Source organism: Arachis hypogaea, chromosome 16 (genome assembly GCF_003086295.3).
Source record: "Arachis hypogaea cultivar Tifrunner chromosome 16, arahy.Tifrunner.gnm2.J5K5, whole genome shotgun sequence".
In the NCBI taxonomy this organism is placed as follows: domain Eukaryota; kingdom Viridiplantae; phylum Streptophyta; class Magnoliopsida; order Fabales; family Fabaceae; genus Arachis; species Arachis hypogaea.
In genome coordinates this window covers 99206581-99225279 of record NC_092051.1, presented here as the reverse complement: position 1 = coordinate 99225279, position 18699 = coordinate 99206581, and positions in this window count along the sequence as shown.

Below are 18699 nucleotides of genomic sequence, written 5' to 3'. Positions count from 1 at the left end.
TATATTTAGTTTTATATTTTTAATAAAAAAATTCAAAAATTCAATTAAATAAATAAATAAATAAGGGGACAAAATTACCCCAATGTTAAGTTAATGAAAAATCAATGCATATGTGAAAAAAAAAATTAAAGGAAAAGTTGATGCATGAGTATGAGATGTAAAAATAGGAATTTTGGGTAGCTAGGCATAATTTTAGAGTTATATAGAGTGTGTATGTGTGTATAGGTGAGAGCTTAGGTTAGTCAAGGATTCAATTTATAGCTCACTTAGCCATATATATATCCTCACCTTTACCTTAACCCCATTACAACCTTGAAAAGACCTCATGATGTTTGTATTGGTACATTAAATATTTGTTGATTGGTTAGGTGAAGAACAAAGTTTAGAAAGCATGACTAGAGAAGACTAGAGTGGATTACCCCATACACTTGAGTGATTAGAGTGCATATACACTACTAGTAAGGGTTCAATGCTTGATTCTATGTTCCCTACTTTTATGAGCTATCGTCTTACAAGTTTACTTGTCTTTTATTATATGATTTGAATTAGTGGAATTTGATTTATTTTTGTCTTGGAGAACTTGTTTACTTTTAACCAAGTAGGCAGAAACATTTTAGCATATAGTTGTATTCACATATAGGTTGCATTTCATGAGTCTTACTTTTCCCCCATTTATTCTTTTGATCTCCTTGAGCTTAGCATGAGGACATGCTAATGTTTAAGTGTGGGGAGTTTGATAAACCACTATTTTATGGTTTATCTTATGCTCAATTGAGTGGTTTCATCAAGTCTTTTCACACTTATTTATACAAATTGCATGGTTTTACAATTCCTTCCTAGTTTTGTTCTATGGTTGAAAACTTGCTTCCTAAGCCTTTAATTTGTGTATTTTAATTCCCCTTTATACCATTTGATGCCATGATCTGTGCGTTAAGTGTTTTCAGGCTTTATAGGGTAGGAATGGCTTAGAGGATAGAGAGGAAGCTTGCAAAAATAGAAGGAGCACAAGAAATAAAGGAGACAATCAACGAGGAGCAACGCGCACGCATGGCTCACGTATGTGCGTGAATTGGAGTTTGCACAACGACGCGTGCGCGTGCCTGACGCGTACACGTGACATGCGCGATCTACAGAAATTGCAGAAAGCACTGGGGGCAATTTTGGGCCGAATTTGGACCCAGTTTCTGGCCCAGAAACATAGACTAGAGCCAGGGGACGAGCAGAGACTCAACACACATTCTCATTAGCATAGTTTTAGTTTTAGTTGGAGATCCAAGAGAAAAATTACTCGTCCTCTAGGTTTTCTTTTACATTCATAGATTTCTAGTTTTATGCTTTCGCTTTTGGATATTAAGAAGAGTCATTACCTCCGTTGAAGTTGCTATTCTAGTTTGTTTCTTATTCCCTTACTCTTCCATATCCTTAATCTTTGTTCAGAGTTACAATTGGATTGTTTTTAGAATTTATTAATGCAAAGGATTACTTTTACTTTTAATTAATTTTCAGTTATTATTTATCATGTCTTCCTTTTATTTCCTTTTTAATTCTATGCAAGTAATTTTCATGTCAATGGAGTAGACTCCCAACTTGACTTGGGGGTTGATTAAAAGGAGACCCTTGAGTTGGAATGCTCAAGTGATTAGTTAAATTGGAAGTTGTTGGCTAATTCTCTATTTACTAATGCTAGTCCTTCCCAAGGGAGAAGATTAGGATTTGCAAATAAGAGTTAGCTCAATCACTTGACTTTCCTTTATTTAGTAAGGGTTAACTAAGTGAAAACAACAACCTCTTGATGCTACACTTGAGAGAATTCCAATAAGGATAGAACTTTCAATTAATCATTCCCCCGGTCAAGGCTTTTTATTTTGAATAAATATATCTCTTTTAATTTTCATTGCGCTAATTTACAATTATTTATTTTCTGTTATTCAACTCTCAAAATTTCTCGGAAAACTTCTGATTAATAAGATAGCACCCTTTTGTCAACTCGTTGGGAGACGATCTGGGATTCATACTCCCAGTATTTTTATTCTAATTTTGTGAGAACCTTTCTAAATTGATAAGCAGATTTTAGTTGGTTAAGAGCTGTGCTTACAACGCTGTTCTTATATTATAAATTCTTAACTGGCTGATTTTCGTCGTATGATTGGTCTCCCTTTCTTTTTCAAGAGTAGCTCCTCATGGATTTATGCTCTTCTCTTCTTTCCTGTTTACATATGCTTATTTGGAACCAAGCAGATACTTTATACTAACCAAAGATGTAGCAACTAGTATTTTAGCCAAAACAGAGCATTAACATGTCAGGGTCAGGGTCAATACAGCAACATATCATAAAGCAAGTTTCCAACCTCATTCAAAGACAACTTTAGTCAAAAAAATAATCAAAGACAACTTTAGTCAATTTATCATTCAGCATTCCAGCTATTGCACCTATTACTCCCCCTTTTGTCATCAAGGGTGGATAATAAGCAAGATCAACAAAGACATCACCTTAAACCTGCAAGAAGGTGTTAGAACACAGTTCAAAATATCTAATAAATTAAAGTGATCGATTTAGTAATGATCAATTTAGTACGAAGAGGTCATGATTGACAACTTAGCAATTCCTTCATTTCTTCATGAGTTCTCCCACTTTGCATGCTTTTCTTCCATTTCTTTGAAGTCATTCTTGCCTTCAAAACCTTAAATCGCTCAAACAAACATATCAAGGCATCGAATGGAATTAAAGTGAATTAAATTTAACAATTTTAAGGCCTAAAAAGCATATTTTCACTCTTAAGCACAAATTAGGGAGATTTTACAAAACCATGCTATTTTAGTGAATAAGTGTGAGATAAGTTAATAAAATCCCCTAAATTCAACACAAGATAAACTACAAAATTAGAGTTTATCATATGTTTAAAAAAAATTAACACAACTATAATAAAATTCAATATAATTCAACTAAATGTATCAAATCAAATACATTTCAAACACAAATTTAACATACAAATTAAAATAAAATAAATTAGGATTACTTTCATTACTTAAATATAGAAGGCTGTTGTTTTTTGGGGCTAGGATAGAGACTAAGGTAGCGTTTATTTGCAGAGACTGGAACTGAGACTGGGGGACAAGAACTCAATATTATGTTTGTTGAGGTAGAGACTGGTACTTAAATTTGTGTCTATGTCTAAAAAATTTCAGTATTTCAGTACCTCCAAAAAGTAGGGACACTGGAGATTGAGATTTTTAAAGACAGAGACAAAAACTTTAATAATATTTTTGTACCTAAAATACCCCTATTGTAATTAACTAATGTCAACTTTACCCTTTCTTCAAATCAGATTAGGGCTTCAGTGTGAGCAGCCCCTCACTCCATCTTCTCATTTGTGCTTCGAATTGCTTCCAGCCTCTGCGTCGCCAGTGTCAGCACATCCCCCTCGTCGCCGCCGTCGTAACCACCGCAAGGTAAGTGAGTTGCCGTTGAAGTTTGTCTTCCTAGGCCGCGGGTTCTCATGTCTTCATTTGCTCCTTCACAAGATAACGTTCGAGGAACCCACTTGAGAGAGTCGCCCCTGTTGCTGTCGAGTTCATCAAAGTTCGTTGTCGTCGTCACAGCTTGTGTAACCTAGGTTAGTTGTGGTCAAATTTCCTTAGTGATTTTGGTCGATTTTTTATGTCGCGACTTATGCTCTGTGGATTTAGTTCTTTGTTCAACTAGATGCATAGAAAGAATCTTTCTTTTTCTCTCTTCAATTCGATTTGGTTCGTTGTTCTGATGTATAGATGCGTAGATAGCTTCTGTGGATTTGTTTCTATGTCCTCATGTCTTGTTTCATTAATTTCGTTTGTGCTGTGCTTCTTATGAATTGGTTTTGGTCATGCTTGGTTTTTTGGAATTCATTTTTATGCATTTGTTGATTCTGAAATTTGGGATGCTCTTTTTGCCTAATTTACGTCTGTTTGATGTGAAAATGTGTAAATTGTTTTGTAAAATGTATGATTGTTGTGGCTATAACCAGCGCACTCACAGTGATTTCTGAAATCGTGTTGATGAGAAATTTGTTAGCTTAGTTGTAGTTTAAAGAGTTGTGACACTCCATTAACATACTTTGATATTCAAATATAGCTAATAAAATTTTATATAACTGCACCAAACTTTTAAGTTTTTCTATATTACGAAACTTCATATATGCAGTTTTGTTAAGTACAGGATCAATTCAGTTTATTAATTATTATATCATACTCTCTTTATATATATATATACATATATATATATATATATAGTATTATGACATAAATTTTTGGTCACATGTGACAAAAATTTGAATTCCTGTATGGATAATGCTTCTATTAGACACTCCAATCTTAATAATTTATAGGTGAGTGGTGCCTTTACTTTTGTTTGCCTCTTTTAATATTCAGCCAACCTTGTAGCAGGAACTTGCATCTGATATGGTAATCATGGATGCTTAATTGATTAATTAATTTTAAGTTTCCAATTACATCAACTAGGTTTCTTAATTAAGGTTCCAAAGAAGAGCATCAGATTCTTAAATTTGAGAAACTTCAAAATATATGATTAGACCTAAATATTGTTAACTGTCTTTTGGTTCCGGTTTTTTGATCTTGTTTTTTGTTCTAAGAAGATTTAGCAGATTTTGCATCAAGTAGTGTTAGATTTCTTTGAATGTTTTTGCATTTTTTATTGTGATGACTTTTCTAGGAAGAAATGGAGCGGTCGGAAATTATTAAGCGATGCGTGTGCTTTTATGAAGAGATGAGATCTAAGCATGAAGATTTGATATTGTTCTTTGTGCTTACGCTATTTGTTTACTTTAGGGATAGAACTAGTGGCCAACTGTCCTTAGGCGGAAGAATGAATAGTAGAATTAGACGTGAGACTTTAGAACGTATTGTTGGTGAGGGTGATAGGAATTATATTTGGGAGTTGAGAATGAACACAAATGCCTTTGCTAATTTATGTGAGTTGTTCCAAGTTCAAGGAGGACTTAAAGAGGATGGTCATGTAAGCCTGCCGGAGCAGGTTGCAACTTTCTTAATTATCTTAACGCATCACAAAAAAATTGTAGTCTGCAGGTTAGATTTTGTAGGTTCGGCGAGCCAGTTAGTAAGTATTTTAATAAAGTTTTAAAGGCTGTAATACAGATTCAGAGAATTTTGTTTACCAAGACTACACCAGTTGAAGAGGATTGTCCTGACCCCACATGAAGAAGGTTTAAGGTAGAGCTTATTCGATGTTGTATATGATTCATAATTGCCTGAAGGATTCTATATCTGAGTATCATAATTTTCTATGGATGATAGGGTTGCTTGGGAGTATTAGATGGCACCTATATAGAGGTGATAGTCCCCGAGTTTGAGAAGGCAAGATACTGAACACGAAAGGGTAAAATCTGCACTAACGTCTTAGGAGTGTGTAACCGGGAGATGGCTTTCATCTATGTACTCAGTAGATGGGAGGGATCGGCATCTGATTCACGGGTACTTTGAGATGCAATAACGCGTCGTAATAGTCCTAAGATACCCCACGGTAATTATGCCATCTATGGAGTTAATCCTATACAAATAGCTTGAGTTCACGATAGTCAACGTCTTATGCTGTTTTTATTACTTGTCTATAGGTAATTACTATTTAGTTGATGCTGGTTACACAAATTGCCCAGGGTTTCTCACACCATATAGAGGCACTCGATATCATGTTAGAGAGTGGGCCCAAGGAGCACGTGCACCACGCAATTACCAAGAATATTTTAATAGGGTTCATTCTTCCTCAAGAAATATCATTGAGCGATGCTTTGATTTGCTGAAGAAGAGGTGGTCCATCTTAAGAAGCCTTAGCTTTTACCCTCAAAAGACACAATCTCAAATAATTATTGCTTGTTGTTTGCTGCAAAATTTCATTCGAAAGAGTATGGATATGGATCCAGAGGAGGAATGTAGCATATTGGATGAATTTATGCCTGATAGAGATGAAGCATAGGATGGAATGATTGATGTGGTTGAAAACACGAATGAGTGGACTCACTGGCATGACAACATAGCAACTGAGATGTATGAAGAGTGATGTAACAACCCAATTTTCGAGTACGCGAGATCTTTTCTGAAGGTACGGATTTCTCCGGATGATCAGTAAAGGGAACACCTCTAATGTATCATCAAGCATCTCAATCTTCATTGTCATTGTGTCATCTTTAAGCTAGAATCTTTTTTGGGGCAAGCTTGATAACGCAATCATGAAGAACCTAGTTTTTGAACCGTATCGGTTAGGAGTTTTAATTCTAATTTTTGTAAATAGTCTCTGTTTGATGAACCGCACTCGATTCATGAGAGAAGAGAGATAATAGTATAATATTATCATTATATTAGTATTAGAAGCTGCTTGAATGATATTATAAGGTTACCTGGTCTGTTTTAGTTAAAAACAGGAAATCGGTTTAACCAAGTTTACAGTTTACTGGTGCAGCTTAGCACCAGTACTCTCTGATGACTTTAGCAATGCTAAGGCCTCATCATACATGTTCTATTCTCATAATAAATATGTTACTAGTGTCATTTATGCTAGTAGCTCAGAAAATAATTTTTAGAGATGTTTTTACAAGTGTTCTGATACACCTAGTTTTAGTAGTTATACACCTGAGATATTTTAATATTATTTTAATCCACCTCCAAGCCAACCAATCACAACTCACCTTACACCTCCAAAACACTCCAAGGCTGGTCATTTACTCCCTTTGGCCGAAATTGAAAGGAGAAAAAAGAGAGAAAACTTTATGAACACTTAATCTTCAAAGCTTGATTTCTTCTGAACTAAAACTCAAATCAAAACTCTGATTTCACCAAAATGATCCTCTCTTCTTCCTCTACATAACCATGTAACTTATCAAAGATAGAAATAAGATGAGATGGTTGTTCCTTTCCCCTTTCAATTCAGTTTTCAAGGAAACATGCTTAAACATGTGTTTTCTTGATGTTCTTCCTTAGGAATCATGCTTAACTTGACTTGAGGGCTAAGAAATGTTAATTCCAGTAAGTCTAAGGTGAGATATCCTTTCCTAATGTGCTGAGAGAGATTTGGTCAGTTTAGGGTTTGTGGATTTAAATTTGTTCTTGATGTGATTTAGGAGGAAAAAGTGCTTAAGGACCACCTAAGGACATAACCGAATTAGGAGTAGCAAAACTAGGTAGGGTTTGATGAAATTAATCTTGATTGATTGTGTTTGAGTTGTGTGATTATGATATGGTTTGGCTGTGCTTGAAATTGATGGTTTATATGAGTGATTCTTGTTGAAATTTTGATGAAAATTTGATGAAATTTGATGATATTCAACTTTGAACTTATGTTCTTTATGGCTGCTAGAAAACGAAACCCTAACTCTTAAATTGGGGTTCAATTTGTGTTGAAATCATGTGAAAAATATGGGGTTTTAGTGGCTGGGAATTTATTATGAATTTTGGTAAAAATCGGTTGCTGAAAAGATTGAAAAACGGATAAAAACAGAGAAAGAATCTGAAGAATTTACGAAGAACACGAAGAACACTTTGAGTGTGGTGAAGAACATTGAAGAACACCTTTTAGATCTTAAAAAGGGCAAGGTTGTAATTATTTTGGTGTTTGAGGGGTTATTTGGTAATTTCTGAAAGTTAGGGTGGTAAAAGTAGAAATATTAAAAGTTACGGGTGGTAAAAAGTGAATTTTAAAGGTTAAAGGTTAAAGTAAAGTTAATTTTCGAAAATTTAATAATAAAATAATAAATAATAATAAAATATTAAATAATAATATTTAATTAAAAATAATATTATAATAAAAATAATAAAATAATATGGAAAAGACAGTTTTCTGTAAAAGCTTTAGAAAGATAACTTTAAGCGCAGAATCTTATAATTACCTTCATAAAACACTTAGAGAGTGGTAATAACATTATAGTGAGGCAAAGATAAAGGAAAGATAAGAAGTTAAAGAAAAGATAAAAACCAAAGAAAATTCTGTAAAGTTTTAATGACAGAAAAACAGACAGGAATTAGTGAACGAACTAGTGCAACATAGTTAGTCCTTGAGTTGCGACTAGGGTTAGGTATTATATGAAAAGTTAAACTGTTTCAGTATAGACTTAATGAACCTCTACTTGGGACAGGCTAACTATTCATACCGAAATTTACATAAGCTTTAAATACATATGTTAAGCAGAGAAAAGAGTAACCAGAGCAGAGTAAAATGATACAGAGAATAGAATAACCAGAGTAGAGTAAAGAGATCAAGAGAAAAGAGTAATCGGATTAGAGTAAAAAGACAAAGAGAAAAGAGTAATCTGATAAAGAGAAATGGTTTGAGTTAAGATGTAAAAGTAAAAGCTATAAAGTTTGTATAATATGATTGAACAGAGAAAGAAAGAGGTAGTACATAAGAATGTAAAAGTGATGATGAATAATGAGAATGATGATAATGAGAATGATTATGTAAGAATCTGCTGCAGAGAGGCAGTCAGATAGATGGTGGTACAACCACTGAGAGTGCTTTCCTAGAATACCTTGCTATAATGCTTTGCTGTAAGACAGAGGTTGCTTACAGAGGTATCAAGATTAGTGTTCTCCTGTAAGATAGAAGTTGCTTACAGTAAGTGTGTCATTGCTCCTGTAAGACAGAGGTTGCCTACAGTGAGTGTGTTCGGCGTATATCGGCTAATAAGTGCTGCCCTACAAGACAAAGGTTGCTTGCAGTGGATACCCTGCAAGACAAAGGTTGCTTGCAGTGGGTATTGCCAATAGGAAAGCCTTATCCAGACAGATGTTGCTGGGTAACGTCGGGAGCGGATATGTAACCGACAAATGAGCTCATTACCTGCACTAGGGCTAGACATGCATCATATTTGGTTGCGCATTTCCTCTGTTATGATTGTTGTTTGAATGTATGCTTTCTTTGTTTGTATTCTATTCACTGTGTCTGTGTTTTACTTTCTTGTATTCTTCTATTTGTGTTCTATTTTCTGTTTCTCTATTTTCTCTATTTATATGTATCTTCTATTTACTACTTCTCTGTATTTTGCTATTCGTCTGCAACAACATATAATTAATGAACGTAACTAATAACCCCGACCCTACTAAGAACTCCCCAGTTCTTACCCCTTCTCTCTCCCTTCCCCTTCAGATGGAAGCATGAGTACCCTTCCGTAGTTCACTGACGACCGTTCGTAAAAAGAATTCCGCTCTAGGTAGTCTTCTGAGTCTAGGTGAATCTCATTTTCTGTTTATATGTATATACTGTGAGACCAGCCAATGTCTGCACCCCGTTTGTACGTGAACTTTAACCTAAATCCTGTGTATGAGACTCTTGTTGTGTGGCTACTTGATGAGGTACCAGAGAGACGTCATATGGCAATGTCTGATCGTGCAGAAGAGTAACAAATGATGTTCTACCTTTTGATGATGTTCCACCAGACTTGAGTTTTGAAGACTTAGAACGTACTTTTCCTCGCTTTAGTAGTTTAGAGGGACTAGGTGAATAAAGAGTCTAGGCTAGCCTGGGTGCCAGCTTAGGGACTTCTTGAACAGGTCAGGGCCTGGGATGTTGTATGTATATATATGTATATAGTTATTATCTAGCTATATCTAGGGGTGTTCTAACTAACGGTCTATACTCTAATAAAGGCTGAATCATTGAATATTGTCAACTACTTGTGATGTATTTATGTGTGGTTGTTTATAACTGTTTTATCTATTATTATTTGTGAATTGATTATAAATGATTCTGTTTATTAATTCAAACGTTTTCAAAAAAAAGCACCTCGCAAAATAACTACGCTTTTAACAACGAATCAGGCTCATATAATAAATAATAGATAATAATTAGGACGACAAATTGGTAGCACTCAGTTTTCGGTATGTCCTAGGCGTACTGAGAATTGGGTCGTTACAAGTGACGTACAAGTCGTATGGAGTAGTATTGTAAGAGCAGCTTAATGAACATTGTAATCGATTGAGTATTGTTGTAATGGTTGCATTTTAATTTGTATGACTTGTTGAGACGGGAAACATTGTAATAGCACCTCTTCATTTGTAATAGCAACTAACTATTTGTGGTTCAGATTTACATATTTATACTTCCTTATTGGATGAATTTTAGGTTGTGGATTAGTCATGGTTATTTGTGTTATTGTTTGCTGTTTTACAATGTTTTGTTAGTTTATGTTAATTAACTATAATTTAGATAATTTATGTCTACAAAATTTAATTATGCACAATTTTGATTATCTTAATTTTGGTAGGTGAAAATGGAGAACAAGCGCATGTGGAGTGATGAAGAGCAAACACTTTTGTTGGCTTCATGGAGGAGTTTGTGGTAGACGGCCAGAGGGCTGACTGTGCGCAGTTCAAATATGGAACATTTGAGAAACCTTCTCTGAAGATGCTAGAGGCCTTCCCCGGTTGTACCCTGACCACAAAGCACTGCAAGAATAAGCACAAGCAGGTGAAGGAGAAGTATCAGTACGCCGTTGATATGCTTGGATGCAGTGGATTCGACTGGAATCATGAGAAACAATATGTCAAGGTTGACAGCAAAGATGTCCTTGATGCATGGTTGAAGGTGAGTGTGATTCCTACTTTTTAATGTATCATATAAACATTTGTATAGAACTATACGGTTTATATTGAATCTGAGCCACTTTGAACCTCTTGAACAATTCTAGTTGAATAATGCATTAATAACTGAATCTATGATCAATAATTATGCTAGTATACTTCTGGTTTAGAGAACTTTAGACTTGGCTTACCTAGTTACTGTGTCTGCGAGGCTTAAGTGGATGGTCATATAATAAATACCGTATTTCACACTTTAAGAAGAATAAAGACTGTTATATATTTGAATCCTACATCTTTTTATCGAATTCTGGGTTAGATATTCTCAATTCTGAGTGTGTTATTTGGTTCTTGTCTGAATGAAAACTTGCTGGTAAGATGGTCGCTTGATATCTCTCATAAACTACCCTGCCTAAATTTCTGTTAACCCACAAAATCTGAAGTGCATCATGCATTGACGTAGAATTTTGAAGTGGAAACTGACCTTGGCAATGATATGTAGAATTATTTCACAATTGCATTAGCTACGCATCTAGTAGTTAAAATTTGTTGCAGTCTATGACTTGAATGAGTTCTTTGAAATTCTGTTTTGGTGCGTCCCTGACATAATAATCTTAATGATACGAGCATATCCTTACAAAATGCTTGTTGTTTCACTATTTATTTGGAGACTTGTTCACAATCAGAATAATTTTTTTGTTAAGGAAAATAGAAAAGTTTATAATATGATATTTTAGTATTACCCATCATGCCTTATGTCTAAACTATATCTATACATCTATCTAGGCTTGTGGTCTATCATCTTTGGAAGGATCATACAAAATTAACTGCAATATAATAAATATTGGAAGCATCATCGTTGACCCCTTTCCTTGGCTTTAGTAATCCACAATTTGTTGATCCTAAACTTGTTAATCCATTTTCCTATTTTTATCCACAAGTTGCGTACCTCTTGTGTTCATGTTAAATTTGATCTTTCTTTTTTTCTGTATTTTCCTTTGCATGTTTCCCTCTACAAATTACATTGATTAAAATAAATGTAATAATTAATATTTGTGTTAGTGATAGTAACTACCAATAATTTGATAATGTAGCTGTGGCATTATTAAATTATTGGGAACTTCATTAATGTCACTACTTTTATAGCAGGAACTTCATCAAAAATTTTCTAAATTGGGTTTATATTTTCACAGGAACATCTAACCAAGTTCTACAGTCCTGGCAAGCTATTTTCTCTATTTCACTGGCTAGAGGGTATATTTGGCAGGGATAGAGCCACGGGAGGAGCAGCAGTTAGTGGCTTTGATGCGGAGGAACAGGTTAATGAAAAGATAGAAGACAATGCAGTTGGATTTGATGAGTCTGAGATGTCTCCACATCTAGACAATGACAGAGATCCAGCAATGCAAGGACAAGCATCACATTCTGAAGCTGGTGCAAGTGCAGGAAGCACAAGGTGATATGGGAGGAAGAGAAAACAAGCTGACGTACTGGAGAGGATGGCTGACCATATTCAACAATCTTCGGCTGACCAAAGGAAGAATGTCCAACTGATAGCTGATGCCATTGTTGGTGTGAACGAGAAGTGGAAGGTTGGGTAGAAGCTCACACAGCTTGGGTTCGGTGATGACAAGGTGGTGAGGGCGATTTTGAAGTTTGCTGGGAGTTCTAATGTGTATGCAGACTTCTGGGACTTGTCAGATTCACAGATGATTAGTCTTGTGCATTCCATTATATGAAGTTGACTGTTGGATAAGGGTATTAAGTTTGGCTTAGGGTATTAAATTTTTCACTATAGGGTTTTAGGATTTTGTGAGATGGTTATATTTAAGATGGTTTAACGTACAAACTTATATTTGGTATGCATTTGGATAGATATTTTGGTAATGCCTGTATTTTGCTCTGTTCAGAATAGGTGTAGGTTCTTCGTACAATCTTATTGGTGTTGTGGTATGGCATTTATTTTGGTTGCTTGAGCAGGAATTGTTGGCTAAGTATAATATTTATAGTCATGATCATGTTAATGAAAATTATGTTAGTTTTTAGTCATCAACTGTCCCATTCTGATAATTTGTGGTTCTCAAATGATATTGTGTATATTGAAATTATTGAATATGTTAATGAAGAAGTGGGAAATCAAACAGATTCTACAAAGAAAGCCTGAAAACCAACTAGTGCTTTTTTTCTCCCCTTTTTATGGCTAAAGAAGTAAGAATTAGTTACAAAACCAAAATGGGTTTGATCAGGTTTCCTAAACTGTTGAAAAGACAATTGCATAACTCCATTTTTTTCCTTGAATTCAAACTTATTCAACTCTATCATTATTAAAAAAACTATTATAATCAAAATCAAAGGCAGGCATAAAATCTTACACAAAACATGTATTAAAACAACATGCAACAAACAACTTAGATAGTTGATCTTGTATGTACTTACCTCAAAAGGGAAAATGTTTCATGGCTCAATTCATAAAATCCCATATATGCTGTTCTTAGATTGGTTTGTGTCAATCAAATATTCACGGAAAGCTAGCAACATTTTTGGAAAAGCATTTTCATAGTACCAACATTTTTTTTATTTTTTATATGAAAAGAATATAGTGAGAGTAGTAGTGAAGTAAAAAAGACTAGAGTGAGAAAGAGAAGAAGAGATGTTGAACCCGTACTCATTTTATATTTAACAATAAGAAATACTGAAACATATTTCCAAACTAGTTATTACAATTTGTCATTTGCCTATTTGAGCTCAAAGGTCAAATTATAACTTAAACAACAATACTATGACCAAGACAACCCAGACTATTGAAACAACAAGTTGAAGGAACGCTAACAATTTTAGATACACAACATCAGTATGAAGATTTTCAACTCGTTCGGTCGTTTTCAAATTAGAATTCTATTAGAAAGAGCGATAATTTCCAATGTCAGAATTTTGGATACTTGTACCTGCCCATCTAAACCATCCACATCACCTTGCAAGACAGGCGTAATACTTTCTACCCAGGTTGGCCATGCTATTCGAGACTTGTAACGATGCTCTTAAACCACACTCACAAAAACGCTCTCCTGTTACATTGCCGCTGCCGTACGAACCACTTGTAGATCTACTTGTGGAAGCCATTGTTAACCAGGCTATACATTTAACAGTAAGCAAAATTTATTTTCCAGGTTATCAAGAAATAGTAACACAACATAAAAATAAATCAACTAGTCCAAATAAAATTATTTAATGAATCTAATCAAAACAAATTTTCCAATTCAAGATATTTCCAAGGAAGAGATGTCTTTGTCATATTTCCAACCAGTGAGTACTAATTTCGATAACAAAAAAGAGTGATGATAGGAACATAATTATGATACACAATTCCCAAATCATCTTCTTTGTTTTTCTATACAGTAATCATCATAAATAAATTTTAAAAAATAACAATCACAAATTCACAAATCAGCAATTAACAAGCACAAGTAAGCTAAAAAAAATTTATATAATACGCAAACCATGGAATCAGCACTCAACAGTCACACATTCCCAAATCTTAAAAAAAATGACACAGGAATATATAAATATGCAAATGAGGGCAAATAAGAACTCGAATACAACAACATCAGAAATATTCAACAATTGATGAAGCAGAAATCAGCAATTTTAACCAAATCAGGGCAAGTCTCAAATCATCCAACAAGAGATTTATACATTTTCATCAATATGAGGACAAATCAGAAGATGAAGGCTTCACAAATCAGAAAGTGAGGGAATCAAAAATCCCTCTTGAACTTCACAAAATTAACAAGCAAATAAGGTAAATAGAAAGAAGATACCAGCTCCGTTGACAGAGAAACAACGGACACCAGACGCACAGCTCCGAGACGGTGGCGACGGCGGCGACGCAAACCTACAGGTGCAGACACTACAGCAGCATCACAAACCTACGGGAGCAACTTGGGCCACGAACAATGAACCAAAGGAGAATTGGAGAGGCGTCGTCATCGTTCTGACCCTTGGAGGTGCTACCAGCGGCGGGTCAGGCTCCAGGATTCATTCGTAGGAGAGGAGACGAGAAAGGATAGAGGAGAGGAGAAAAGGGGTTAGGGTTGCATGCTGAGGAAAATGAAATTGGATTTGGGGGTTAGGGTTGTTAATTAAATTTAAGGGCATTTTTGTAATTTTAAATATCTAGTCTCTACTTTTTATTTCAAACCAAACAGGATACTGAGACATAAATCAATCTTGTACACTTCTACACCAAACACAATACTAATACTTATTTCTGTCTCTGTCTCTGTCTCTTGGTCTCTGTCTCGCAAACAAATGCTACCTAAGAGACTGAGACTGAGTATTATGTTTGGTAATTAGAGACTATAACTAAAATTACAATCTCGAGACACAAAATTTTAGTACTTTTAGTACCTCTAGAAACTGAAGACACAAGGAACTGAAATTTCTAGAGATGGAGACTGAAACTTTTATAACATTTTCTTTCAAAAATATTCTCATTTAATTCTTCAAATTCCAAATCTATCTGTCAATATCTATATTTATCTTAAACCAAACATGATACTGAGACATAATTTAGTTCAGTATATTTTACTTCAAACATAATACAAAAATTTTATTTTGTCTCTGTCTCTCAATCTCAATCTCCCTTCCAAATGCTGTCTAAAAGAATTTAAGCAAATTTTCTTTTGTAGGGATTTCGTGGGTTTTCGTGGGGCAGGTATTTCAATCTCTATCCCCTTCTCTGTGAGAACTTGGCGGATCTTTGTTAGTCTTCCTATTTACCTACAATGAATATTCGTGGATGCGGATTGTTTTGCAATCCCTCATTATTTCTAATTGTAGGAGTTTTTTGACAAAATTTAGATCATGTAGAGGATTTCATGTTAAAAAAGAGGAAAACTTAGTAGTACGTTCTCTAGTAAAATTGGTTTGTACCATACTAAATAGAGTAAATTCCCATAATAATTCCTGAAATTCACGCGACACTACAACATTTTAGGTCTATGGCCACGGTTTTTTTGGACACGGTAAAAAACTGTGACCATAGACCCTCTATGGTCACGGTTTTTTAGGATGACCAAAAAAAGTTATGGTCACATTTTTTTTTGGAAAGGGTGACCATAGAGTACCTATGGTCACGATTTTTTAAAAAAGGGTGGCCTAAAAGGGTCTATGGTCACGGTTTTGAGGGGTGACCTAAAGGGGTCTATGGTCACGGTATTTTACAGTGACCAAAAAGGGTCTATGGTCACGGTTTTTCAAAAAAGGGTGACCTAAAAGGGTCTATGGTCACGGTTTTGGAGGGTGGCCTAAAGGGGTCTATAGTCACGGTTTTAGGGGGTGGCCTAAAGGGGTCTATGGTCACGGTTTTAGGGGGTGGCTTAAAAGAGTCTATGGTCACGGTTTTAGGGGTGACCTAAAGGGGTCTATGGTCACGGTTTTTTACAGTGACCAAAAAGGGGCTATGGTCACGGTTTTTCAAAAAAGGATGACCTAAAAGGGTCTATGGTCACGATTTTGGGGATGACCTAAAGGGTTCTATGGTCACGGTTTTGGGGGTGGCCTAAAAGGGTCTATGGTCACAGTTTTAGGGGTGACCTAAAGGTGTCTATGGTCACGGTTTTTTATAGTGACCAAAAAGGGTTTATGGTCACGGTTTTTCGGAAGGGTTACCTAAAAGGGTCTATGGTCACGGTTTTGAGGGTGACCTAAAGGGGTCTATGGTCACGGTTTTTTACAATGACCAAAAAGTGTCTATAGTCACGGTTTTTCAAAAGGGTGATCTAAAAAGGTCTATGGTCACGGTTTTGGAGGGTGTCCTAAAGGGTCTATAGTCACAGTTTTAATCATTTGAGTTTAAATTAATTAAAATTTTTATGTATTTTTTATAATTTTAAGTATTTTATCTTTTAAAAATTTTAATAATTAAAAACTAATAATAATTTTATATGATTTATTTTAAATATTAAAATTTTAAATTTAATTTTATAAATAAAAAATTAAGTTGAATACTATTAATTTTAAATTAAAAAAGATTTAAAACTTAATAACATAAAAAATGATTTAATAACTTAATAATGATTTAAAAAATGATTTATAATTAGTTACTTTATAGAAGTTGAAATTAAAGTTGTGATAGAAAAATAATGAAATGTAATATAATTTAATTTAGGTAATCGATATTTTAGGTTTAAAATCATATTTTATAAAATGTGATGACTAGACTTATTTTATGATTTAAATTAAAAATAATTATTTAAACTCAATGATATGTTGATAAATGAAATTTTATGTATTCTGAAAATAATCTTCACTGTATTATATCTGAATTTTAAATTATTATTCTATCTCAAATATTTTATAAAATTGTTATACTGGTCATATGTATTTTATCGTAAATCAAAATTTTAAATTAAACCCTAATTTTATAAAGTCACAAAAAAACCCTAATTTTATAAATTCCTAACCCTAACATAATGAAAAACGCACGCACACAGAGCAGAAGAGAAAGGGGAACAGAGAGGGGGGGGGGGGGAACGGAGGAGAAGAAGGAGAAGGGAGGGAGAAGGAAGGAACGACGCTGGCTGAGGCCTCGCCGCCGTCGCTGTAGCCATCGAGCACGAGGGTAAGAGAGAGAGAGAGGGGGAGAGAGAGAGAGAGAGAGAGAAGCGCGACTGAGAGGAAAGCTCGCGACAAAGATGGGAGGGACCGTCACCATCGTCGCTGGTGTGGTCGGAGCCGCCGTCGTCGATTGAAGGTGCCACCATCATAGTGGAAGAAGCCCAGAGGGAGAGATGAACGAGGCCCGAAGAGAGTGAGCGTCGCTTCTCCGCCGTTTCTGCTTTTGATTTTCGCAGACGCCAAAGCCTTTGCCACTGAGTATTGCTGTTGGAATCACCAAAAACCCTTACTGTCTAGGCTACCATTGTTGTTCTATTCTGCCTTCCCCTGGTAGGATTGAATTCTGTTCTGTGTCACTATCTTGTTTGCTGCTGCCTTGATGATAATCTGCTTCATTTTCTTGATTTTCTTGATTCTTGATTTTCTTGCGTCGCCATTGAAGAAGAGAGGGAAAAGAGAACGCAGGCCAGTGGCTAGTTGTAAGATAAAAACCAAATTGAGCTTTAGGGTTTTATTAAGTTGTAATCTGATAACTTTAAATCTGATAGCTTTAATATTTTAATGTACCCCTTCACTTTTTGCTTGCTGTGTTAGTTGTTTCTTGTTGGATTTATTTAACTTTTTTCTTTGCTGCTGGTTGCTGTGCATTTCAAATCTTGGATGATTGTTCTTTCGGTGGATAGGACATTAACTGGCATGATTTGATTGTTAACATTAATATTTACAGCAAAATATATAATATTGCTTAGCATATTTAGTGATAAATATCCAACTATCTATATATTAAGCATAAGCCTAATCTAATTAATTAATTTCCAGCAAAATAAGGTTCAAAAGATATGGATGCATTAAATCCTTCTTGGAGAAAGAAACATCGAATCCTTCTTGGAAGCTCTCCTTACCACATATACTTGTGGAGACCCTTTCATCATTTCTATTTGGATACCATCTTGGGTTTGTGTTTTATAGTTTCTCCTTTGCATTCTTCCTTGACTTTGATTGGTAGTCTAGTTAACTTTTCAATATTGATCCTCTGTTTTTTGTTTTATCCAAAGTAGTTAATGAACTACTTGAAAGCATATTTGTGGATCTTGGCTTCAGGGAAAATACCTTGGCAGAAGGTGAAACTAAAATTCCAATACCATGCTTAATTTGATGCATTCTTAAAAGTTTTAAATAATTTGATTTGGTTTGATTTGTTTATTTATTGTTGTGTGATTTTGAATGTAGGTCTGGTGGTGAGCATATGTCTTGGTGGTGCGTTAATTGGAAGTCTATTCAGTGGCTAGATTGCTGATGCAGATGAACATTGTAGGGCTTTCCGGTTGTGTGCTTTGCCAATGATAATTGGCACTTCGATGAGATTATATTTCTAATGCCAGTATATTCTCTTCATCTTTAATATCCTAGGTTTCAATGCATCTTTTTAGGCTATTTTTATTTTCTCTGATTTAAACTTAGTCAAGTAGCAGATTTCCTTGTTCTCAAATGTGAATTCTTATG